The sequence below is a fragment of the Salmo trutta genome, chromosome 40 (genome assembly GCF_901001165.1).
Source record: "Salmo trutta chromosome 40, fSalTru1.1, whole genome shotgun sequence".
Taxonomy (NCBI): Eukaryota; Metazoa; Chordata; class Actinopteri; order Salmoniformes; family Salmonidae; genus Salmo; species Salmo trutta.
Genome location: NC_042996.1, coordinates 15,729,991 through 15,756,630, shown reverse-complemented (window position 1 = coordinate 15,756,630; position 26,640 = coordinate 15,729,991). Strand labels below are relative to the sequence as shown.

Genomic DNA, 26,640 nt, shown 5'->3' with positions numbered 1-26,640 from the left:
TGCTTTGGGCATGTCATTCAGGCGGAAAAAGGGGCCTGATCCCTAACAAGTTTTAAGACAGCCTACCCTTAGTTAAAGGCAATTCCCTCTCCTTTTTCCCGTTGGTTCAAATAAAATATGGCTAAGAACTATAAACTTCATTATAATGATCAACTTTACAAATTAACTTCAAATCAGAATTACAAATGACCTTAAATTCATCATCCAAATGGCTTTACAATGAGGGTGATTAAACCACACTGAAAAGTCAGGACAGAGGTCAGAGGTCATAAACTCAGCAAAAAAAAGTCCTCTCAATGTCAACTGCGTTTATTTTCCGCAAACTTAACATGTGTAAATATTTTTATGAACATAACAAGATTCAACAACTGAAACAGAAACTGAACAAGTTCCACAGACATGTGACTAACAGAAACTGAATAATGTGTCCCTGAACAAAGGGGGGGTCAAAATCAAAAGTAACAGTCAGTATCTGGTGTGGCCACCAGCTGCATTAACCTGTCTGGGCTAGGGGGCAGTATTTTCACGGCCGGATAAAAAACGTACTCGATTTAAACTGGTTACTACTCTTGCCCAGAAATGAGAATATGCATATAATTAGTAGATTTGGTTAGAAAACACGCTAAAGGTTCTAAAACTGTTTGAATGGTGTCTGTGAGTATAACAGAACTCATATGGCAGGCAAAAACCTGAGAATATTCCATGCAGGAAGTGGCCTGTCTGACAATTTGTAGTCCTTCTGTTGCATCTCTATCGAAATTACAGCATCTGTGCTGTTACGTGACACTTTCTAAGGCTTCCATTGGCTCTCTAAAGTGTTCAGAAAGTGGAATGACGCGTCTCCTGTCTCTGGGCAAAGTACAGCAGCAGAGTATGTAAGTGGCCTGCCTGGGGACAGTGAGACTGAGATGCGCATTCACGAGACTTCTCAATTTTTTTCTTTCAGTCTTTGAATGAATACAACGTTGTCCGGTTGGAATATTATCGCTATTTTACGAGAAAAATAGCATAAAAATTGATTTTAAACAGCGTTTGACATGCTTCTAAGTACGGTAATGGAATATTTTGATTTTTTTTGTCACGAAATGCGCTCGCGCGTTACCCTTCGGATAGTGACCTGAACGCACGAACAAAACAGAGGTATTTGGATATAACTATGGATTATTTGGAACCAAAACAACATTTGTTGTTGAAGTAGAAGGCCTGGGAGTGCATTCTGACGAAGAACAGCAAAGGTAATCCAATTTTTCTAATAGTAATTCTGAGTTTAGGTTGCCCCAAACTTGGTGGGTGTCAAATTAGCTAGCCTGTGATGGCCGAGCTATGTACTCAGAATATTGCAAATGTGCTTTCGCCGAAAAGCTATTTTAAAATCTGACATATCGTTTGCATAAAGGAGTTCTGTATCTATAATTCTTAAAATAATTGTTATGTATTTTGTCAACGTATATCATGAGTAATTTAGTAAATTCACCGGAAGTTTTCGGTATGTTTGCTAGTTCTGAACATCACATGCTAATGTAAAAAGCTGGTTTTTGATATAAATATGAACTTGATTGAACAAAACATGCATGTATTGTATAACATAATGTCCTAGGAGTGTCATCTGATGAAGATCATCAAAGGTTAGTGCTGCATTTAGCTGTGGTTTTGGTTTTTGTGACATATATGCTTGCTTTGAAAATGGCTGTGTGATTATTTTTGGCAGGGTACTCTCCTGACATAATATAATAATAATATAATAATATTTTGCTTTCGCTGTAAAGCCTTTTTAAAATCGGACAACGTGGTTGGATTAATGAGTCTTATCTTTCAAATGGTGTAAAATAGTCATATGTTTGAGAAATTTAAGTTATAGCATTTTTGAGGTATTTGTATTTCGCGCCACGCGATTCCACTGGCTGTTGAATAGAGTGGGACGCTAACGTCCCACCTAGCCCAGAGAGGTTATAAGTACTGCAGTGCATCTCCTCCTCATGGACTGCACCAGATTTGCCAGTTCTTGCTGTGAGATGTTACCCCACACTTCCATCAATGCACCTGCAAGTTCCCAGACATTTCTGGGGGGAATGGCCCTAGCCCTCACCTTCTGATATAACAGGGGATTGCGATCCGGGCTCTTCGCTGGCCATGGCAGAACACTGACATTCCTGTCTTGCAGGAAATCTCGCACAGAATGAGCAGTATGGCTGGTGGCATTGTCATGCTGGAGGGTCAAGTCAGGATGAGCCTGCAGGAAGGGTACCACATGAGGGAGGAGGATGTCTTCCTTGTAACGCACAGCGTTGAGATTGCCTGCAATGACAACAAGCTCAGTCCGATGATGCTGTGACACACCGCCCAAGACCATGATGGACCCCCCACCTCCAAATCGATCCCGCTCCAGAGTACAGGCCTTGGTGTAATGCTCATTCCTTTGACGATAAACGCGAATCCGACCATCACCCCTGGTGAGACAAAATTGCGACTCGTCAGTGAAGAGCCCTTTTTGCCAGTCCTGTCTGGTCCAGCGACGGTGGGTTTGTGCCCATAGGCGACGTTATTGCTGGTGATGTCTGGTGAGGACCTGCCTTACTACAACAGGCCTACAAGCCCTCAGTCCAGCCTCTCTCAGCCTATTGCGCACAGTCTGAGCACTGATGGAAGGATTGTGCATTTCTGGTGTAACTCGGGCAGTTATTGTTGCCATCCTGTACCTGTCCCACAGGTGTGATGTTCAGATGTACCGATCCTGTGCAGGTGTTGTTACACGTGGTCTGCCACTGTGAGGACGATCAGCTGTCCGTCCTGTCTCCCTGTATCGCTGTCTTAGGCGTCTCACAGTATGGACATTGCAATTGATTGCCCTGGCCACTTCTGCAGTCCTCATGCCTCCTTGCAGCATGCCTAAGGCACGTTCACGCAGATGAGCAGGGACCCTGGGCATCTTTCTATTGGTGTTTTTCAGAGTCAGTAGAAAGGCCTCTTTAGTGTCCTAAGTTTTCATAACTGTGACCTTAAACTCAGATAAGAAAAACTTTTTCCATGTGTGTGTGTGCCCCTTTAAGATACCTTGGCACAAAGATAAATGGAAAACTCACTAAACCCAAATTAAATAGAACACTTACAATAAAATCAAACATAATATTTTAAAAACACCAACATGTAGTCATAACAAGCATGTTTTGTGTGGGTATTTGCAAACCTTAAGGTAAAAACAAAGAAAAATGTTTACGGCCTCAATCTCATTCACTGCTCTCCCCAAGACCACAGCCCCGGGAAACATTTCAAAGAGTGACAATGAAACCCGCATTTTCACAGAAAAAAACACTAAACATTTTGTTAGCATTCACTATACTACACCGAATCAGCAACCGAAAGGTTTGAAACTACAAACAAAACCTGATAATAAGTCCACTATACTCCCTCAAATCATTAATTGCTTGTTTTAATGTACCTCAATGTTTATGTGAGCTTAATTTAGCATGTGTTACCTCTAGACACAGCAAAATGTGAGTCTAACATATTAATATATAATATAATATAATAATATTCACTACCATGTTATATTATATGACTGGTCTCTCTTTTCCATAACCATATAACATTATCCTGGTACCATTACTAAATGTAATACTTATTTTCTGTCACAAATGTAGTCAATTTCTCAGCGTAAGGAATCAGTGATATTTGATTGCAGGCATCTATTAAAAAGTTGTTTGAGACGTGATCTCCTACTTCTACCTTAACATACATACCGTATGGGACTTCCATCAGTCCCGGAAGGAAGAATCCTACTCAAAACACATCAGATAATACAGTGTTTTTTAAGTGGAATCGACACCTAAAATAAACAATAAACAAACCTATAACCCCTTTCCAGTAATCTAATCATTTCAACCTGTTACATTCATTTAGCAAAAATATAAACCTGTTGTTTAACAAATCTAGAACCTTTAAAAAGTTGGTGCTGTCTCATCAGCGTAATAGTCAAAACTAACTGTCGCCCACTCTTAGCTATGATGTGGGCGTGCCCCAAGGGTCAATACTGTTCAGCCTGTCCATTAATGATCTGCCTTCTATCTGTACTGGGTCTGTAGTTCAGATGTATGCAGATGATACAGTGATATATGTGCATGCAAAGAGCAAACGACAAGCTGCACAAGAACTCACTACTGTAATGGTCCAGGTTACAAAGTGGCTCAGGGACTCATGTTTGCATCTCAATGTGAAAAAAACTGTCTGCATGTTCTTCAAAAAGAGGGCAACTGATGCCGCTGAGCCAGATGTCTATGTGTCAGGGGAAAAGCTTCAGGTGATTTTAAGTACCTTGGCATCATACTTGATTCCAACCTCTCTTTTAACCTAGCTAATTTACGATATATATATATAGAAAAACTATACTTCAAATCTATGATACTCCCTCACTTAACATACTGCTTGACTAGTTGGGCCCAAGCTTGCTGTACAACATTAAAACCCATTCGGTCTGTCTGCAAACAGGCTCTGAAAGTGCTTGATAGGAAGCCCAATAGCCATCATCACTGTTACATCCTCAGAAAACATGAGCTCCTGAGTTGGAAAAATCTTGTGCAATACACCGACGCATGTCTTGTATTCAAGATCCTAAATGGCCTGGCTCCCCCTCCACTCAGTACTTTTATTAAACAGAAAACCGAAACCTATGGCAGCAGATCCACAAGGTCTGCCATGAGAGGTGACTGTATAGTTCCCTTAAGGAAAAGCACATTTAGTCAATCTGCTTTCTCTGTGAGAGCTTCCCATGTCTGTAATACCCTGCCATCAGACACACACAACTGCACCACCTATCACACCTTCAAAAATAACATGAAGACATGGCTAAAAGGCTAATCAGACTATCGAAAATAATCCTTAGCTGTACATTGCCGCTTTCCACGTTGTCTGTAGCTGGTGAGGCGTGGAAACACTTTGTTGCTTTTATGTATTTTTGTTTTGTTGCTTTTTTCGTGCTACGTGTTGCTTGTTCTATGTTGCTCTGCATGTGCTCACTGCTCATTGATTGTCTGTATTGTTATTGTAATTGTTTTTAATAACCTGACCAGGGACTGCAGTTGAAAATTAGCCGGCTGGCTAAAACCAGCACTTTTACTGAAATGTCGATTAACCTCTCTGGCGCATGTGGGACGAATTCGTCCCACCTACGTAACAGCCACCTGAATTCAGTGGCACGATTTTTGAATCGTTTGAAATACTATTACTTCAATTTCTCAAACATATGACTATTTTACAGCTATTTAAAGACAAGACTCTCCTTAATCTAACCACACTGTCCGATTTCAAAAAGGCTTTACAACGAAAGCATAACATTAGATTATGTCAGGAGAGTGCCCAGCCAGAAATAATCAGACACCCATTTTTCAAGCTAGCATATGATGTCACAAAAACCCAAACCACAGCTAAATGCAGCACTAACCTTTTATGATCTTCATCAGATGACACACCTAGGACATTATGTTATACAATACATGCATGTCTGTTCAATCAAGTTCATATTTATATCAAAAAACAGCTTTTTACATTAGCATGTGACATTCAGAAAAAGCATACCCCCGCAAACTTCCGGGGAATTTACTAACAGTTTGCTAAATTACTCACGATAAACGTTCACAAAAAGCATAACAATTATTTTAAGAATTATAGATACATTACTCCTCTATGCACTCGATATGTCCGATTTTAAAATAGCTTTTCGGATGAAGCACATTTTGCAATATTCTAAGTACATAGCCCAGCCATCACGGGCTAGCTATTTAGACACCCACGCAGTTCAGCCTTCACCAAAATCACATTTCCTATAAGAAAAATGTTCTTACCTTTCTTGTTCTTCATCAGAATGCACTCCCAGGACTTCTTCTTCAATAACAAATGTAGGTTTGGTCCCAAATAATCCATCGTTATATCCAAACAGCGACGTTTTGTTCGTGAGTTCTAGACACTATCAGAATGCTACATCACGGTCACGAGCATGGCGCATGGCGTGACAAAAAATGTCTAAATATTCCATTACCGTACTTCGAAGCATGTCAACCACTGTTTAAAACCAATTTTTATGCCATTTATCTCGTAGAAAAGCGATAATATTCCGACCGGGAATCTGCAATGAGCCTAAAGAGCCGAATGAAATTTCTCCACGGGGGCGAATCGTGCACGCGCCTCATTCAATGGTCCTCTGATCGGCCACTTACCAAAGGCGATAATCTGTTTCAGCCAGAGGCCGCCTCGTCATCCTTCAGGTTTTTCCCGGGTTCTGAGAGCCTATTGGAGCCCTAGGAATTGTCACGTTACAGCTAAGATCCTTACTTTTCAATAAACAGATGCAAGACGCACGACTCCTTGTCAGACAGGCCACTTCCTGCATGAAACCTTGTCAGGTTTTTGCCTGCCATAGGAGTTCTGTTATACTCACAGACACCATTCAAACAGTTTTAGAAACTTTAGGGTGTTTTCTATCCAAACCTGAACAATAATATGCATATTCTAGCTTCTGAGTTGGTGTAGGAGGCAGTTAAAAATGGGCACATATTTTTTCCAAAATTCTCAATACTGCCCCCTAGCCCAAACAGTTTGTGCACTGTCCTTGTAAAAAAATAAAACTCAAACTCAAACCGCAATCCATTTTAATGACCGGACATTGTTCCACGTAATGGAAACGGATTATAATGTTCGAATACATTAACTTCCTGCTCAAATTCACTCGGGTTACCTAAACAATAAACCCAGCAACAGTAATCAGAAATGACCACAGAACGTTTCCGATTCAACTATTCAGACTTAGACTGCAAATGTCCCACTGAATCCCTTACAACCCGATATAGCCCAGCGAGCACGACTCACTTTCACCAGCTATTGTATTCTTACCAGTAGAAAAAAAACGATATATTACCCATTCTCAACAACGTTCAGCGCTTATCTCTATCGTAAGGTTAAAAACAAACTTGACAACTCTCTTCTCTTTCGACTTCACACTTATGAAATGTCCAAACCTTTAAAAGTAACATGTAATATAATTTATACATTTATAAAATACATCAGTCAATCCATAAGAAAAAAAAAACATTTCGGGGGGCACAATACTACAGCCATTTACTACCCACGACTTCGATTATAGCCTAGTTTTATCATGCAATAATTAATACCCATGTTTTGTTATCAATTAGGATCAAGGGCACAGCTCTATCGCAATTACCTATCCTCTATTATTAGAATTCATTACATTTAGGTAACTGTCTCTTCTTTGATTCAGTTATTTAAATATGACCCCATTCTCAATATGTTATTCCAGCAGACCATTTAGGCAACAGACAATGTATTACATCGAAATCGCCTTGCTATTTATGTTGAATAAATTTGCCTTTCAATTGGAACTAAGCAAGCTGTTAAAACGTTTAGTTTATATCTTAAACAAACACTGGTGGCCGTATCTGTCCAGGCAAAACATACCAACAGTTGAATTACAATCCGAAACCCAGATTTGAGTCAATACCATAGACCCAATGCTATTGAAATGATGAAGAAATCCCGCAAATAACCCAATTACGAGGTTTGTAGTCTTAACATCTGGCACATAATAACGACACAATTCCCAGAAAATAGCCTCAATAAAAGGTCCAAGCGTTTCTCTGCAGAGATTCTCACATGCGCAAAAGAAATCGATTAGCAATCAACGAGTTACATCGACATTCATTGATTAGGAAACAAATCTTGTGCTTTTTAATAAAAGCAGATTGTTTTCTCATGCTAAATATTTCAATTACTTTACTACATCACATTAATCCCGCAATGATAATTAGTTTGATGGATAGCCTAGGCTTTGTACGACGGTATAAGTTACGTCAAGATTCCATCTTAATTCGCACTAACTTTATGGAAAAAGGTTTATTCAATAAATATAGCAACTCCTCTCAGACTAGGACAGGAAAAATAAATAATTTCAGGCCTTAAAACCTCTTCGGGCAAGGGGGCAGTATTTTCACGTCCGGATGAAAAGCATGCCCAAAGTAAACTGCCTGTTACTCAGGCCCAGAAGCAAGAATATGCATATAATTGGTAGATTTGGAAAGAAAACATTCACTCTAGTTTCTAAAACGGTTAAAATTATGTCTGTGAGTATAATAGAACTGATATGGAAAACCCCGAGGACAAACCATCCTCCCCAAAAAATTCAGCTTACCTCTATTTTCAATGGCTAGTACTATAATTATAAGCCCCTGTCCTCCCAAATTGCAGTTCCTAGGGCTTCCACTAGATGTCAACAGTCTTTAGAAAGAGTTCATGCTGGTTTTTGGAAAAATGACCCAGAAATTGTAGTTTTTCTCCCATTTTGGCTTGTAGTGTTTCCTTGCGCATGGACAAGTGCGCGTTCTTTTGTTATTCTCCAGTAAAGACAATAACGATTCTCCGTCTTAAATTGTATCATTTATTTGCATAATAGGATACCTAAGGTTTGATTATAAACGTTGTTTGACTTGTTTGGAAAAGTTTATCAGTAACGTTTGGGATTCATTTTGTATGCATCTTGACGGTGGAAAACTGAGTGTATTTTTGACTGAAGCGCGCCAGCTAAACTGAGTTATGTATATAAAGACGGACATTATCGAACAAAAGGATCATTTGTAATGTAACTGGGACATTTTGGAGTGCCAACAGCAGAAGATCATCAAAGGTAAGGCATTTTTTATATCGCTATTTCTGACTTTCGTGTCGCACCTCCCTGGTTGAAAATGATTTGTTATGCATTTGTATGATGGGGCACTGTCATCAGATAATCGCATAGTTTGCTTTCGCCGTAAAGCCTTTTTGAAATCTGACACGGCGGCTGGATTAACAACAAGTTAAGCTTTAATTTGATGTATTGCACTTGTGATTCCATGAAAGTTTAATATTTATAGTCATTTAATTTGAATTTGGCACTCTGCCATTTCACCAGATGTTGTCGAGGGGTTCCGCTAGCGGAACGTCTAGCCGTAACATTAAGGGCAGCTTTACTTCAAATGTAGAACCCGGATGGAGAATATCCAATAAGCATTTTATAGTTACATAGTTAGGGTAAGTTTTAGTTTCTGAGACAATTGCTTAAACATCACCTTTATCAAATGATCCATTAAAGAGACCAACTCAAAACCTACGTACGTCTACATATGGGTTGTTTAAGTTGCATCTCATTATATTCCCAGTATTACTTTATAAAATCTCTAGTAATTGATTATACACACATAGAATTCATCACATTTTCATATCTTCACAGAATCCATATAAAACGTAAGAAATTCTTAGGTACTCACATCAACCATTCCATTTGCGTTTTCAAGGACTCTCCACACCTATGAAGCAGCTCTCCAGTGGAAGCACAAAAATTTACTTTTGCTTCCCGGACAATGACCGGCCCGTCATGGGATCCTTAATGGTTCTCTAACCTCCCAGAAACCACGGCAAAATCAAGCCTCTCAGGAACTATAGACCTTCCGCTGCTTTCTAAAATAGCATCCCACTCTCAATACCACCCTGTGATATTATATGATGGGCAGTGAAGGAACGGAACCCCAAGAAAACGTTATATCAAATCTTATTATCCAAATGTCAATCATCTGATTAAGTCTATTTTACTATGACCTTATGGCAACAATTATTTTTCTTTATGGAGTTATTAAGGGTGATGATTCTAATTCGATTTTATTATTTGAAATTATTACATTTTATTTTTTGACTAGTAGTATTTTTTTTTTTTACACATTACTCACATTGGGAGTCATGTGTCAAAATGGGGGAGGTAACAGACCTCTGAGGTTTTGGATTGAAGTTTACATGCCTTGAGTGATATGTAGGAGTGTATTGAGTGATATGTGAAGGAGTGTATTGTTGTGTTGTTTGTGTTGTTTGTTCTGTTCTGTTTTGATACAAATCTCACCAGATTAGGTCTGCTGGATTGTTGGGATTTCTCCCGATGGGGGATCCTGTGGCTCTGCGATGAAGTTGACAGTGTGATAGGGAGTATAAGCCAATATGAAAAAAATGTTTCAATATAATGTGTTGTTATTCCCTTTGACACATGTTTACACATTGGTATTAAGAATAATTGGTAAAAGTAATAATTTATCATATAGTCAATGCTTTTCTGGATTTCCTGAATCAAAAATGAACTGAACTAAACTGTTGTTCTGATCTGTCCTCTCTTGAGGTTATCATGAAAGGTGATGTCAGTCGGTGTCTTAATGCATGGAAGAGATAATTGGACCGAACAGTATATGCTCCAATTGGAGATATCAACTGTTTTTCTCTCATGTATTTTCTCTCAGGAGTGTGAAAGGAGTCCACGTGGAGTGAGCATGGGGAGAAATCTATTCCAAACTTCTCTTATGTTGCTGGTATACTGGTTGACAAATGGACAAGACATAATGGGTGGTAAAGGTGATGGTGACTCAGGTGAGACATTGAAATTGGGACATTATCATGGGTCACCCACTTTGAACTGTAAAGCTATCTGAAGAAGACAATGAAGAAGACACCAGAAGAATCAGTGCCTGAAAGGTCACTACCTGGATTTGTCCAACAAGATATGCTAATTTTAGTTTCTGGGACCACCATGCTGATCCATTGGAGTGTGATAGATAACTAAAGCTTATTTTATTAAACTCCATTGTTGCATACACTGCATTATACATTACATATTTGATTTTCACTGTCTATGAAGATATAGCTTTGAATCATGTACTGTATGCATCTTTTGTAATTCTTCATGGGCTCGTGCAGGTGGCTGTATCATGACCTCCACCGACAAATTGGTAGAATGCTTAGAATATGTGTTGAAGGTTGAAATGGGAGACAGTGCTAAGTTTCTGGGGAGAAGGCTGAGCATTGCTATAGTAGCCAGTCACGTGCAGGAACCCATGCAATGAGTTATTGCTTTTTATGCTTCTTGGTTTATGAAGAATGTATGCATTTTCTGCATGAGAATGAATGTTTTTAAATCTTGATATTTTCTTTTAAGTTGAGAGAACTCTCAAAATGGGGAAACGTGAGAGCAAAATTACAAGATTATGTTATAATGCTGTAATTGCATTGCATTTTATGCAACAGAATAGAGGGTTCTTATAACTTTATTGTGTCTGTGTGAACTGAAAGTGGGCCTATGGGAGATTTAACACTGACAGAAGATTTAGGATGTATTCTGGGTGATAAAACCTAAAGAGACCGCATTCCATAGCATGAGTTAATGTTTCTGTTCTATAAGGTACAAGGGACAGATGACCCCAGGGCCAGACCCTGGTCCCTACACAATGAGAACAGTTTTTACAGCAGATACTGTCTGCTGTGAATTATAAGTATCTTTCATACTAATCTTAACCTTGTGACCCATTCCATACATCTGTTGTTTGTCATGTAGATTGAAGGGGGTGTATCTTGGCTATAAAAAGCGATTTATTTGTACTTTTATCTCGGTGATTTGTCGACCAGCCATCATTAACGTAGAGCACTCAATCGATTCACTTTATATGTGTGTGTTGTATTGACCTGGTCCCTTATTAATAAGTGAATAAAGATTTAGTTTAACTTCTTCGGGCTAGGGGGCAGTATTTGGAAGTTTGGATGAATGAGGTGCCCAAAGTAAACTGCCTGTTACTCAGGCCCAGAAGCTAGGATATGCATATAATTAGTAGTATTGGATAGAAAACACTCTAATGTTTCCAAAACTATTACAATCATGTCTGTGAGTATAACAGAACTGATATGGCAGGTAAAAACCCGAGGACAATCCATCCAGAATTTTCTTTTTTTCAGCTCACCCTTGATTACTATGGCTGTCAATGGGAATATTAAAGAAAGACCTCCCAGATTGCAGTTCCTAGAGCTTCCACTAGATGTCAACAGTCTTTAGAAAGAGTTTCAGGCTTGTTTTAAAGAAGGACTTGATCGAACAAAAGGACCATTTGTTATGTAGCTGGGACCCTTGTGATTGCAACCAGATGAAGATCTTCATAGGTAAGTTATTTATTTTATCACTATTTCTGACTTTCGTGACGCCTCTGCTTGATTGGAAAATGTATGTAATGCTTTGGTGTGCAGGGCGCTGTCCTCTGATAATCGCATATTGTGCTTTCGCCGTGAAGCCTTTTTGAAATCTGAACAAGAATGAGAGAAATAAAAAGAGAAATATGGAGAGAGATTTAGAAACAGATCCAGAGAGAGTGATAGAAGGAGAGAGAGAAGAGAGAAAGATTTGGCAAGGGGTAGATAAACGGAAAGGTAAAGGAAGAGAGAACCAGCCAGTAAGTGACTCTCCCAACACCCTGACAGCCTTAAACAGAGCTGACCACTATGCTCCTACACTGCAGCTCCACTATGTCCCTGTCTGTCCCCTGTGGCAGCTCTGTCATTGTTCCACACTAGTCATTTGTCTCCTCTGACTCCTGCCATCACTCCCTCAGGTAGCTCACATTGGGTCACCTCAGGGAATCAATTTGAACAGCCGCAGACATATCTATGTATAGAATGACATCAATCAGTGGTAGATTTTTATCCAAGTCCAATGTCCTAGTATAGACACACCGGGTGACGGATAGGGGGGTAAATACACGTAATAATGGAAACACCTGAGTAAATGAGGGATACAAAGTACATTGAAAGCAGGGGCTTCCACACAGGTGTGGTTGCTGAGTTAATTAAGTAATTAACATCCCATCATCCTTAGGGTAATTTATAAAAATGGTGGGCAGGCCATTATTTTGGCTACCATGATTATGCCCCCATAGGATGACAATGCCCCCATCCACAGGGCACGAGTGGTCACTGAATGGTTTGATAAGCATGAAAACAATACAAACTATATGCCATAGCCATCTCAGTCATCAGATATCAACAGGTACCCAAGGTGCACTGAAGCTGTTCTGGCTGGTGGTGGCCCAACACCCTATGAAGACACTATGCTGGTGTTTCCTTTATTTTGCCAGTTATCTGTATATGGATGGGTAAACAACATGGTACTGTCGTACCATTGTAATCCTCCCCGATTGAAGTACGTCTTTCGGACTCGTTCCATACTGTGTTTGAACAGAACAACGGTATGGATTATTCCACGTTGGATGCCTTTCCTCAGCAAGCTAATTATTCTCCTTCAGGTCAGTGACTGTTAGCTATCCCTTCTCTCCCTCTGGCCTGTCGATCGCCAGGAAGACGCATGCCAGCTGGCCTGCCTGTCTGGGTGGGTTGTGTGTCGATCGATAGATGATATCGACCAAGGCGAGAAGCAGTGTTTAAATGAGGCCCCAGTGAAACCATAAGGAGAGCAGGAAGTGCTTGGTAATGTCCTCCCTCACTTCCTGCCCACGTATGTCCTTCCTAAGGGTGATGTGTCATCCATCCATCACCATCATCCTCAGGTTGCAAGGTGTGTGTGTGTATAACATGATTAGTTCCCGCTGGTTAACATCTGTAAGGTTTTAACCAGTGTGTGTGTGTGTGTGTGTGTGTGTGTGTGTGTGTGTGTGTGTGTGTCTCATAGAGTTCTGTCATTACTTGGTGCCCAGGATGTCTGTGGTTGTACAAATACAGTATACTCTGACTCTTTTAGCACACACACACACACACACACACACACACACACACACACACACACACACACACACACACACACACACACACACACACACAGGAAGAAAATCGACTATTACAGGCTAAATACAATCTAGGTGAGCAGATTGCCTCCTGCTATAACAACCTAACCCAGATGGAATCTGTCTGTTAGTTTAGGGGTCTGCTCCTATGGCCTCCAAGGTTGTCTCACAGAGCAGAAATGACACCTGGGATTGACTCAGATCAATGTGGCTGTCTGGGTATTTTACAAGGCCCATCAATTCACACCCTTTTCTGATTAACTCCAATCTCTGGGTGAAATACAAAGCCGGGCTGTAAGGGAGTATAACATGGGAGTAAGTCAGTGTGTGTGTGACTGTGTATGTGTGTGTGTATGTATGTGGCTGCGTCAGTTCGGTTTGTGTGTGTGTGTGATGGCCATACGTACGGCCCTACTAGAAATGTCCTGCCTAACGTGAAACTATTCCTGTTCGTCCCTGATAAGATCTCATTCATCAATGTCACCTCGTCCACTCAGATTTGTCACAAACAGACACACGCACACACACAGAAACACAACCTCGGAAAATCTCCTCCTATCCTCCTATAGGCCCCGGGGATGGGGTTACACACGGATAGTATCAGGGGCTCATGAATACTGTCACTGAAACGTACACAACATGTAGAGTGCACTGACTCAGTCAATGGAAACGACCCTCTGCAGACTGTCAATCCACAGGGTTGTCAGTTAGGTCATGATGGTGATGGTGTTGGGGAGGATGAATGGGGAGTAAGAGGTAGGTCTTGCTTAGTAATTGTCATATGATACTATCTGCCATGAAGCTGCCTTCTTCTAGGAAGAATCACTTGCTGTTTCAGAGAAAGGGAAAAAAGAGATTGGTTAAAGAAAGAGAAATGGGAAGCAGGCAGGAGAGGAGTGCCAATGTGTTGCCCTTTAATTAGGTCTGAAACGTGTATCTGGCAAGCTGATACCTTACTGTCTAGGCAGCAGCTAAACAAGAGCGCCTCTGTGTGACAAAAGAAGAGGAGAAATCCTCAAAGGTGGTCTGCACACACACACACACACACACACACACACACACACACACACACACACACACACACACACACCTGAAAGTTTAATCAGCGCAGAGAGTAGTCATGTTTATGCCTATAATCTCCCAGCCATATATTTTATTCATTAGGCAACACAAAAGGAGTTTTATGTATTTGTACGCCGTCAAAGTGTAATAACCGGAATTACTTTCAGATGTTGGCTGTGGGTTTTCCATTTTTGAGAGCCTGGTCACAAACAGTCAAGTGCTGTAATAGAATGAAGAAACATGATCGTATGGCATTTCAATCCACCTCCTCGAACACACCATGATGTCACTCTGCTTTTATCTAAATGGGCCAGACTGAGACGTAGGCTGAAGACAGAATGTAGCACAGCGGTAGCTTGTTTAAACGTCTCAAACTGACACTGACGTTCCCATGGCAACTCTCTGGTAACACTGGGAGGTATTTGGGAGACATTTTGGGGGCAAAGAATTGTGTTTCCCATCACTGGTGGGTTGCTGCATCACGTGGGGGAGTGGGGGCTTTGAGGCTTCCTAAAACCAAACAATGAGACAGATCATTGCAAGTAGGCGGGTTGTCTGTGTTTGGAACCAGACCCTGGGTTATCATTCCCTGGCCCTAGTGACTGCCCTGGGAATGTGAGAGGTGTTCTTCAGTGTTATAGGTGTTACATCACCTCGCCTGCTTTCCCTGGAGCACACACCTGACATCCACCTGGGTAACACGGCCCAAACACACCAGGGGTCCTGGGGATCCAGGAGGAAGATGGTAAGGTTCCTTAAAGGTCAATGTCTTACCTTACGGAAAAGATCAGTAGGAACCTGTAAGAGCTAAGCTCTGGGTGTGTGTGTGTGTGTTTTAGTAGGATTATCATGCGTTTGTTTGTCTGGAGTGCTATGGGATCAGACGTGGTGATTAGCTTGCCACTAAAGGCCTTTTGGCTGCTTCATCTCTTGTAAGAGGGCCAAAGCTGGTCTCTGTTGAACAACTAACCGCAGAGGTAAACACACGCACACTGACACACATACACACACCCATACATGCCCATACACACACACACACACACACACACACTTCTTGAATACATAAAGGTCCCCATAAAAAAATAAATAGCTGCAGTCCGAACTCTGCACTATAAAGCCTGCTAAATCCATCCCAATCTGGTCCTGTCTGGTCGTTCTTGTGAAAGTCTATGGGAATTACACAACAGAACATTCACTGTTCACTCAGTAAGCCTAAATTGCCAAACATTGTAAGCCGCTGTATACAAACATGGGAATTACATTTCATTATAAGCATACAAGCTGCCTGCTAATGCCCTGCATTATAACGTCCTTTCAGCTCAACATCACCAATGTCAAATGTGCCTTACCAAGGCCGAAAGATCGAAAACAGGCTGTCCCTGGATCAGTTGCATTGTCATGCATCACATACTGCCTGGCTGCGAGGACGAGGTCACAACAGGTACAAGATCAGTCATATTGGAGCTGGTGCACAGCAGATGTGTGTGGTTAGAATCAATGAACTGTGAGGTGAGCTGAGCTAAACTAAGAATCAATGATGTAATGGATAGTGTGTGTGTGTGCGTCTGTGTGTGTACATGTGTGTGTGTGTGTCCGAGGTGTTCTGACGCCACATGGTGGGTAAATCCAATCAGTTTTTCCCTGGCCATGGGCTCATGGGTGCACTGATCTGGAAAGTTCATCTGCTCCCACATTGTGACATTGAGACGGGCCTGGCAGCAAAGACAGAATGTGACAGAACTGCTCCCCCTGACTAGTTCTGGGTGAATTAGAGCCTAAATGTGTGTGAACACTGAGTGAGGGTTATGTGGTGTGAGCAACTTGGTTTGAAATGGAACAGAGCTCTCGCTACACACTCGCTGACCTTGTACAGAGCTCCATTCCTCTCTCTCTCTCTCTCTCTCTCTCTCTCTCTTTTTTTCTAGCTGTGTCGCTCCCTCTCCCCCCTTCTCTCTCTCTCCTCCTCCTCTCTTTCTCCCCCTGCCACACCCTGATCTGTTTCATCTGTCTCGTTCTTGTCTCCACCCCCCACCAAGTGTCTCCCATTTTCCCCCATTTTTCCCTGTGTACTTATACCTGCGTTTTCTGTTGGTCTGTTGCCAGCTCGTCTTGACAAGTCTTACCAGCGTGTTTTCCCGTTTTCCAGTATCTCTAGTTTCTGTTTTCTAGTCCTGGTTCTGACCATTCTGCCTGCCCTGAGCCTGCTGGTCGTTCTGTCCCCGATTGATGCTGCCTTGGATTACGGTCCTCTGCCTGCCCTGGACCTGCTGTTTGCCTGCCCACTGTTTCGTAATGAACATCCGAGATTCGAACTGTCTGCCTCCTGTATCTGGGTCTTGTCCTGAGTCGTGTTTCTCTCTCTCTTCCTCTCCTCCCCCTCTCCAATTTAAGGGGCTTTATTGGCATGGGAAACATATGTCTACAAAGCCAAAGCAAGTGAAAAAGATAATAAACAAAAGTGAAATAAAATGAACAGTAAACATTACACTCACAAAAGTTCCAAAAGAATAAAGACATTTCAAATGTTATATTATGTCTATATACAGTGTTGTAATGATGTGAAAATAGTACAAAAGGGAAAATAAATAAACATGGGTTGTATTTACAATGGTGTTTGTTCTTCACTGGTTACCCTTTTCTTGTGGCAATAGGTCACACATCTTGCTGCTGTGGTGGCACACTGTGGTATTTCACCCAATAGATATGGGAGTTTATCAAAATTGGATTATTTTTCGAATTCTTTGTGGATCTGTGTAATCTGAGGGAAATATGTGTCTTTAATATGGTCATACATTTGGCAGGAGGTTAGGAAGTGCAACTCAGTTTCCATCTCATTTTGTGGCAAGTGTGCACATAGTCTGTCTTCTCTTGAGAGCCAGGTCTGCCTTCGGCTGCCTTTCTCAATAGCAAGGCTGTGCTCACTGAGTCTGTACATAGTCAGATATTGCCTTAATTTTGGGTCAGTCACAGTAGTCACGTATTCTGCAACTGTGTACTCTCTGTTTAGGGCCAAATAGCATTCTAGTGGCTCCATTTTTTTTAAATTCTTTACAATGTGTCAAGTAATTATCTTTTTGTCTTCTCATGATTTGGTTGGGTCTAATTGTGTTGCTGTCCTGGGGCTCTGTGGGGTCTGTTTGTGTTTGTGACCAAAGACCCAGACCCAGCTTGCTTAGGGGGCTCTTCTCCAGGTTCATATCTCTGTAGGTGATGGATTTGTTAAGGAAGTTTTGGGAATCACTTCCTTTTAGGTGGTTGACAAATGTAACGTCTCTTTTCTGGATTTTGATAATTAGCCGGTATCGGCCTAATTCTGCATTATTTGGTGTTTTATGTTGTAAGCGGATGATATGTTTGCAGAATTCTGCATGCAGAGTCTCAATTTGGTGTTTGTCCCATTTTGTGAATTCTTGGTTGGTGAGCGGACCCCAGACCTTACAACCATAAAGGGCAATGGGTTCTATAACTGATTCAAGTATTTTTAGCCAGATCCTAATTGGTATGTTGAATTTTATGTTCCCTTTGATGGCATAGAATGCCCTTCTTGCCTTGTCTCTTAGATCGTTCACAGCTTTGTGGAAGTTACCTGTGGTGCTGACGTTTAGGCCGAGGTATGTATCGTTTTTTGTGTGCTCTAGGGCAAAGGTGTCTAGATGGAATTTGTATTTGAGGTCCTGACAACTGGACCTTTTTTGGAACACCATTATTTTTGTCTTACTGAGATTTACTGTCAGGGCCCAGGTTTGACAGAATCTGTACAGAAGATCTAGGTGACACTGTAGGCCCTCCTTGGTTGGAGACAGAAGCATCAGATCATCAGCAAACAGTAGACATTTGACTTCAGATTCTAGTAGGGTGAGGCTAGGTGCTGCAGACTGTTCTCTCTCTCTCTTTCTTCTCTCTCTCCTACTTTCTCTCTCTCTCTATTTCTCTTTCTCTATTCCTCTCTCTCTCTATCTCTCCATCTCTCTCCCCTCTACCTCTCGTCCTCTCTCTCTCTCACCTACCCATCATGCTCTGCTTCACAAGGAGGGAGCTAAAGAGGAGGAGAAGAAAAATAAGGTGTCTGATCAGAAGGTGGGGGGGTTGAGGCAGAACATATGCCCAGAGCCTTCCCCCTGGCCAGAGTCCATACGCCGGGCATCTATCAGAACTGACTGGCCCAGTGCTAGAGACAGGAAGAGGAAAGATACACACACCATGCATCTGTCCATAGTCTATCTATCAGCTATAGCACCACAGACTACACGCTGTTGAGTCCATGCTGAACTTCTCTCAGATGTAGCGTGTTAGAAGGGAATTAGATACCATGAACCCATCAGCTTTCTGCCCTGTGGAGTAATTCTATATTCTCTACTGTAACTATACCTCTGGAACTGGAGAGCTGTGTTAAAGGACATGGAGTATTAGTTACAAAGGGGTTCATCCTCATCCTCTTATTCTTAGCTGTCTCCCTTCTCTTCCTATCTCTGCTGGTTCAGTCGTTATAAATAGTTACCTCTCCCTTTATTAGTCTGACTGACGGAGGAAGGACGGCCCATTTAACACTTAACCATGTTAACCTAACACCACTGCATCCTGACACTAACAGACGTACGTACTCACGAACACACACACACACACACAGACACACACGAACACACACACACACACACACACACACACACACACACACACACACACACACACACACACACACACACACACACACACACACACATTTTACTATCCTTGTGGGGATCAAACAATTATTTCCCATTCTTTAAAATCCCATTTTCCCTAACCCCTAACCCCTAACCTTAAACCTAACCCTTAACATAACCCTAACCCTAACTTTAACCCCAAACCCTTAACCGCTAACCCTAACCCTTAACCGCTAACCCTAACCCCAAACCTAATTCTAACCATAACCCTAAACCTAATGTCTAAAATAGCCTTTTTCTTTGCGGGGACGTGGGAAATGTCCCCACGAGGGACAATTGTCCTTGTTTCCCTATCCTTGTGGGGACTTTTGGGGACTTTAGTTCCCCACAAGAATAGAAGAACCAACCAACCAACACACACACCACACACACACACACAATTAGAGTCCACAGTAAGTAGAATCCTTGGGTAGTTTGGTCTAATCACTATGTTCTCTTCTCTCTTCTCTCTCTCTCACATTAACACTCACAGTAGAGAGGGAAGACAAGAAAGAAAGGAGAGGATGATGGATTGACACATTACCTCCAGAATGACGGAGGGTAATGAGAGGGTAACATTACTGAGGCTACCTGGGAACATAACGTCAATGTGTGTACATGACTGTGTGTAACGGTGCAGCATGTCGCTGTGTTAGTGATATGCCTTCCCCCTCAAACAAATCAAAACCTAGACATTGTCTCTCCCTGGATGGCAAGAACAGATGTTCACGCACACACACACACACACACACACACACACACACACACACACACACACACACACACACACACACACACACACACACACACACACACACGGCGTAGAGGAGAGGAGGGCAGCGGCAGTATGGGGATATTCTCTCTCCGAGTCTGAGTTGACGTAACAGGGCATTGTCAGACATACCATGGTCCTAATCCAGTGTTAGCGTAGCGGAGGAGAGGAGAGACGGAGGGAGCTGTAATTGAAAACATGCTCTGCCTCTGCTCCTCTGGCTTAACCAGGGGACAGGGGGACCATCGTGTGTGTCACACTGTCTGCCTGTCTGTCCGTCTGTTTTTCAGTCTAGACTAGCAAATCAAACTCAACCTGGTCTGCTTTGCTTGTGTGTCTGTGTGTCCAGGATATGTCTTGTTCAATAACGAGTGGGTGGTGTTATGCTGATTGACTGTAAATCTATTATATCTACAGTAGGGATTAAGACGGGTAAAGGGGATCCAGTGACTGTCCCGGGACTACTCTTTACATTTCCCCCAAAAAATGTAATGACAAGACTCTGGGAAATTACAACATTTTCCCCCAATGTCGCACTAATGCAATTCCATAAAATATACAACATGTGCAGCAGCAGATTGGCAAAAAATCAGAACCCACACTATCCAGTCAGGTTGTCGAATGGAAGCCTTGAGCCTAGCGTATTTACTTCACACAAAGTTGCACACGCATAATTGAAACTGCCGGACTACACGCGAGACCTGAATGCAGAATAGAGTCCTAATAAAAACGGAAAATTCGATCCCGGTCCGACCCAAACCGGGTGAGCTAAAAGCCAGAGCCCAGGCCTGGTCATCACAGAAATTAAATGAGCGTGGAGAGGAGGAAACAGCCATTGGCCCAGAAAAGCGCAGAGAGAGGAAAACTCACCTTAGTTATGATCAACTGAATGATGAAAATATTGGAATAAAGTAGGCTAATGCAATTGAAGGCATATAACAAATTCTGGCGTATACTGAAACTACCAAAGTCATATACAGCTGTTATACTAATTTTAAGTTATAGCCATGTGTGTTCACCTACATGATCATTTCAGCACCCTTTTCATTGGGACAGCGCCCTCGCGCTGCTTTGAGACAAGCATGGGGGACTACTCTAGATAAATCAATCAATGTCAGATCTTTGTTTTCACTGAATCTTCGTTTGGATATATGGTAACAATTAGGCAGGGGAAATGTTAGCTACGTTCATGTGACTGTTAACGATCGTCTTTATTTTAGATTGCTCATATATTAGCTTAGCAGAACATTTTGCTAGCATGTTATACAAGTGGATCGTGCTCTTCACCCGTGTATTAGCCTGTCCTACTCCCTTCCAAAAGCCTGTGACGTGTCTGATAATCCGTCAATGTGATTTTGTTTCACTGAAACTCTGTCTGTATATTTGGTTAATTGATCTCTGGCTGGACAAGTGAAAGTGGTAGCTCATTTATTCGTTTGCTCATCTACTGTATCACTGATCATAAACATTTAGCATGCACTAATGTAGCCTAAATCAAGTGTATTATCTATCTATTGTCTCACGTAGTAGCCTTATATACCTTATATAGACCCCAGGCTATTTTCCTGTCATCCCAATCCCACTGAAACCAGAAATAAACCCCAAAATCCTGAGTCCTGTATCGCATGGAAATTCCGAACTTTATTCTGTAATTCATAGGTTTCATTATCAAAGCACGTCTCGCCAATGCATGTCAAAATACAGCTTTAACATTTCCCCTGCTTCTCAGCGCTGTCTCGTATTGCTGCCCATATGAGAGCTTCGGTAGAGAATGTGTGATCAACAAATAGTATGAGAGTAGATATGGATAATTTTACAGAGTTGGTCCCCTTTTAGATACCTTGAAATTTAAACAATTTCCTCTCATCATCTCTCTGTTATTCATGAGCTGACCTGCTATCTGTATAATCATCAACCCGATTTCGCCAAATAGGAGATATTAGGTCATTCGTTAAAAGTTAGCCTACTCTGTGTGTCCTGAGCGTGCTGTGTCGCGATAGCCTAGCCCTCGGTCTAGCCTACTACTGAAATGCACTGAATTGATTGAGGAAAATTATAACACTCTGAATTTATGAACGGCCTGTTTCGCAAAGCACAACAATGTCATTGGCGATCAAAGTTACTCTATCATTACTAAATATCAGTTTCACTTGGGAGGCCTCCGGTATTGAAACTTGGTCAATTTTCAGGAAAATATGAATCATTAATCTACAGTCATGGCCAAAAGTTTTGAGAATGACACAAATATTATTTTTCACAAAGGCTGCTGCCTCAGTTTGTATGATGGCAATTTGCATATACTCCAGAATGTTATGAAGGGTGATCAGATGAATTGCAATTAATTGCAAAATCCCTCTTTGCCATGCAAATGAACTGAATCCCCCAAAAACATTTCCACTGCATTTCAGCCCTGCCACAAAAGGACCAGCTTACATCATGTCAGTGATTCTCTCGTTAACCAAGGTGTGAGTGTTGACGAGGACAAGGCTGGAGATCACTCTGTCATGCTGATTGAGTTTGAATAACAGACTGGAAACTTCCAAAGGAGGGTGGTGCTTGGAATCATTGTTCTTCCTCTGTCAAGCATGGTTACCTGCAAGGAAACATGTGCCATCATCATTGATTTGCACAAAAAGGGCTTCACAGGCAAGGATATTGCTGCCAGTAAGATTGCAACTAAATCAACCATTTATCGGATCATCAAGAACTTCAAGGAGAGTGGTTCAATTGTTGTGAAGAAGGCTTCAGGGCGCCCAAAATAGTCCAGCAAGCGCCAGGACCGTCTCCTAAAGTTGATTCAGCTGCGGGATCGGGGCACCACCAGTACAGAGCTTGCTCAGGAATGGCAGCAGGCAGGTGTGAGTGCGTCTGCACACACAGTGAGGCGAAGACTTTTGGAGAATGGCCTGGTGTCAAGAAGGGCAGCAAAGAAGCCACTTCTCTCCAGGAAAAACATCAGGGACAGACTGATATTCTGCGAAAGGTACAGGGATTGGACTGCTGAGGACTGGGGTAAAGTAATTTTCTCTGATGAATCCCCTTTCTGATTGTTTGGGGCATCTGGAAAAAAGCTTGTCCGGAGAAGACAAGGTGAGCACTACCATCAGTCCTGTCTCATGCTAACAGTAAAGCATCCTGAGACCATTCATGTGTGGGGTTGATTCTCAGCCAAGGGAGTGGGCTCACTCACTATTTTGCCTAAGAACACAGCCATGAATAAAGAATGGTACCAACACATCCTCCGAGAGCAACTTCTCCCAACCATCCAGGAACAGTTTGGTGACGAACAATGCCTTTTCCAGCATGATGGAACACCTTGCCATAAGGGAAAAGTGATATCTAAGTGGCTCGGGGAACAAAACATCGATATTTTGGGTCCATGGCCAGGAAACTCCCCAGACCTTAATCCCATTGAGAACTTGTGGTCAATCCTCAAGAGGTGGGCGGACAAACAAAAACCCACAAATTCTGACAAACACTAAGCATTGATTATGCATGAATGGGCTGCCATCAGTCAGGATGTGGCCCAGAAGTTAATTGACAGCATGCCAGGGCGGATTGCAGAGGTCTTGAAAAAGAAGGGTCAACACTGCAAATATTGACTCTTTGCATCAACTTCATGTAATTGTCAATAAAAGCCTTTGACACTTATGAAATGCTTGTAGTTATACTTCAGTATTCCATAGTAACATCTGACAAAAATATCTAAAGACACTGAAGTAGCAAACTTTGTGGAAATTAATATTTGTGACATTCAAAACTTTTGGCCATGACTGTACAGGCTGATGTGGGCAAAGCAGAGTACACTGAGCCCTCTGACATCATCTCATCAACAGTGACAGCACATTCTGTGGATCTGTCTCTCTCTTTCTCTCCCCATCTCTCTCTTTGTCCCCCTCTTTTTGTCTTCTCCCATTCAACCTATATTACCTAGTGTATCTCAGTCTCTCCAACACCCTGTTTTTCACCAGTGACACCAAACCATTGAGATGGGTCCAACAGAGACACCGGTGGTGTGTGTGTGTGTGTGTGTGTGTGTGTGTGTGTGTGTGTGTGTGTGTGTGTGTGTGTGTGTGAGAATCGATGCAGGGGAAGACAGGGGATGGTGATAAAGCACATCTCTTTCTCTACCCCTATTTTCCTTCACTCTTTCTCTCCTCCACCTGTCTCCCTGTCACCCTCCAATACACACACACACACACACACACACACACACACACACACACACACACACACACACACACACACACACACACACACACACACACACACACACACACACACACACACACACTAACCAGCATACCTTATGATTATCTAGGATGCATTGAAATGTATCTAGACACCGTGTTAAGACCATTAATTACACTTTAATCCAATTAACATAAAGCTAATTTACCGCCTACGACTGAACTACGTACACACAAACACACACGGTAATACCCTCACTCCTGATACAGTAGTCGATACCAGCGAGAGTTGTCAGAGTTACCGACGCAGCATCCTCTGCCAACACCTCATCCCTCTCTCCACCCCTCCTCCCCCTCTCTTCCTCCCCCTGTCCTTTGCTGTCTCCCAGGGCAGAGGTATGAAGGGAGAAACATGCTTCTGTGCTTGATGATAATTCAGCCTGACTCTCCCGTCGACAGTCCTCTGCCTACAGCAGCCAGCCATCAACACTGTACTGAGCACAGACCTGCAACCTCTTGTCTCCCCAATTACAGCAATCACACTGGACAACCGCTGATATCTCAGTGGGTGCGAGTGTGTGTGAGTGTATGACAGAGAAAGAGAGAGTGTGTGAGAGAGTGTGTGTTTGCATGTGTGTGTGTGTGTGTGACAAGGCCAATTTTGTATGTTTCCACTGGCAGTATGTATTTAGTGGGCAATAACTGGTTAGGACAGCCACGTGTCAATCATTAGAAAGAAAATAGCAATGTTATAAAACAGTAAGGCCTTGTGGTAAGACTGTCTGTCCTGAGCCACAGTACGACTGCCACGGCTGACCTATCACTCCAATTAGAGACAGGGTCAGAGACACCCTGAGCTACATAACGGTGACATATTGATGACATAGGGTGATTTAGGTTGACGTAGGGAATAAAGGTAGACCAAAAGCTACAGGTTCATAACAGCCATAAGACATTGGATTACAGAGAAAATATGGACGGTTTAACATTTCTCCTCTCATTTCGGTTATTTATTCTGCCTCCCTTTAAAAAGAGACAAGGTGCAACTGGCCCCTAACTGTAATATTTCACGTTAAACCCTGCTTCCTGTCTGGGTAGCCGGCGGTTCCTAGGGATCAGCTGATGATCTGAGGGCTTGGTGGTTGTGGCAGGTAGACAGACAGACAGAGTGGCCCTGCTCAGGGGAGGGATAAAGAGGCAGGCACGGCATTTTAAATGTCAGCTTGTATTTTTCATTAAGCCCTCATCTGGTACATTATCCAAACTCGAAGTCAAACTGTAGCCAGACGGACGAGGGGGAGGATGACGCTGTCTCAAGACAAAGAACAGGATGGAGGGAACAGAAGAAGAGGAGAGGAGGATATGAGAGAAAGCAGGGATGGGCCGGAAGAGTAGGAGGACAAAAACTAGAATGTCATTTCTTCAATGATGTCAGTGTTTTTAGGATTCCCTAGTCCCCCTCTCTCTCTTACATTGTCCTTGGAAAAGGGAGTTGACTCAACGATACTCTAATCCCCTTATCTTTGATTTGACTAATTGGCCCGTGGTGTGGGTGACCCCTCCTGGTACCTCTGTAAGGGTCATGACCTAACCCCTGGAGTCAGCTACTGCTTCTGATGGTATTAGGATCTCTAAACGAGTCAGCATTGTGTACTGTACTCTGCTGTACCGCTCTACACTCAGAAAAAAAGGTTCCAAAGGGGCTCTTTGCGGAGGGATAGGGTTGTACCAAGAACCATTTTGATCTGAAGACATCCTAAGAACTCTTTTTGGAAGAAAGGATTCTTTGATGATTCTTTGGAAGGCAAGAAGGGTTATTTGGAAGACAATAAGTGCTCTACATAGAACCCAGCATGCTCTGTTGCAGGGTGATTTTCAAAATGGTTTGTTTTAATATCTGCTACACAAAGTTAAAAAGCATTTTTCTAAACTAATCCAATGTGCTAGTAGTTGAGATGGCTACTGAGATGGTTGTTCCAGTTTTGATGATTGAGTAGTCTCATTATTTAATCTTCCCTACCCTAGCAGTCACTCTGAATTTCACTTGTTGGATAGCCTAACTCTGGCTGGATTCCAATAGGAATTATACAATCACAGGCCTCCCGAATGGCGTCACTACAGACCTTGGTTCGAACCCAGGCTGTGTCACAACCGGCCGTGACCGGGAGTCCCATAGGGTGGTGAACAATTGGCCCATCGTCGTCCGGGTTAGCGGAGGATTTGGCCAGGGGGAGCTTTACAGGCCTGGCGCCTGCAGGCTGACTTCGGCTGTCAGTTGAACAGTCAGTTTCCTCCGACACATTGGC

The 26,640-nt window shown here is 42.3% G+C and overlaps 1 protein-coding gene across 1 annotated transcript in view; it reads right to left on the bottom strand.

The window, feature by feature from the left end:
- Window positions 1-26,640, bottom strand: part of LOC115180338 (potassium voltage-gated channel subfamily D member 2) — a 172,622-nt gene that overhangs the window by 39,734 nt on the left and 106,248 nt on the right. The window lies entirely within an intron of this gene.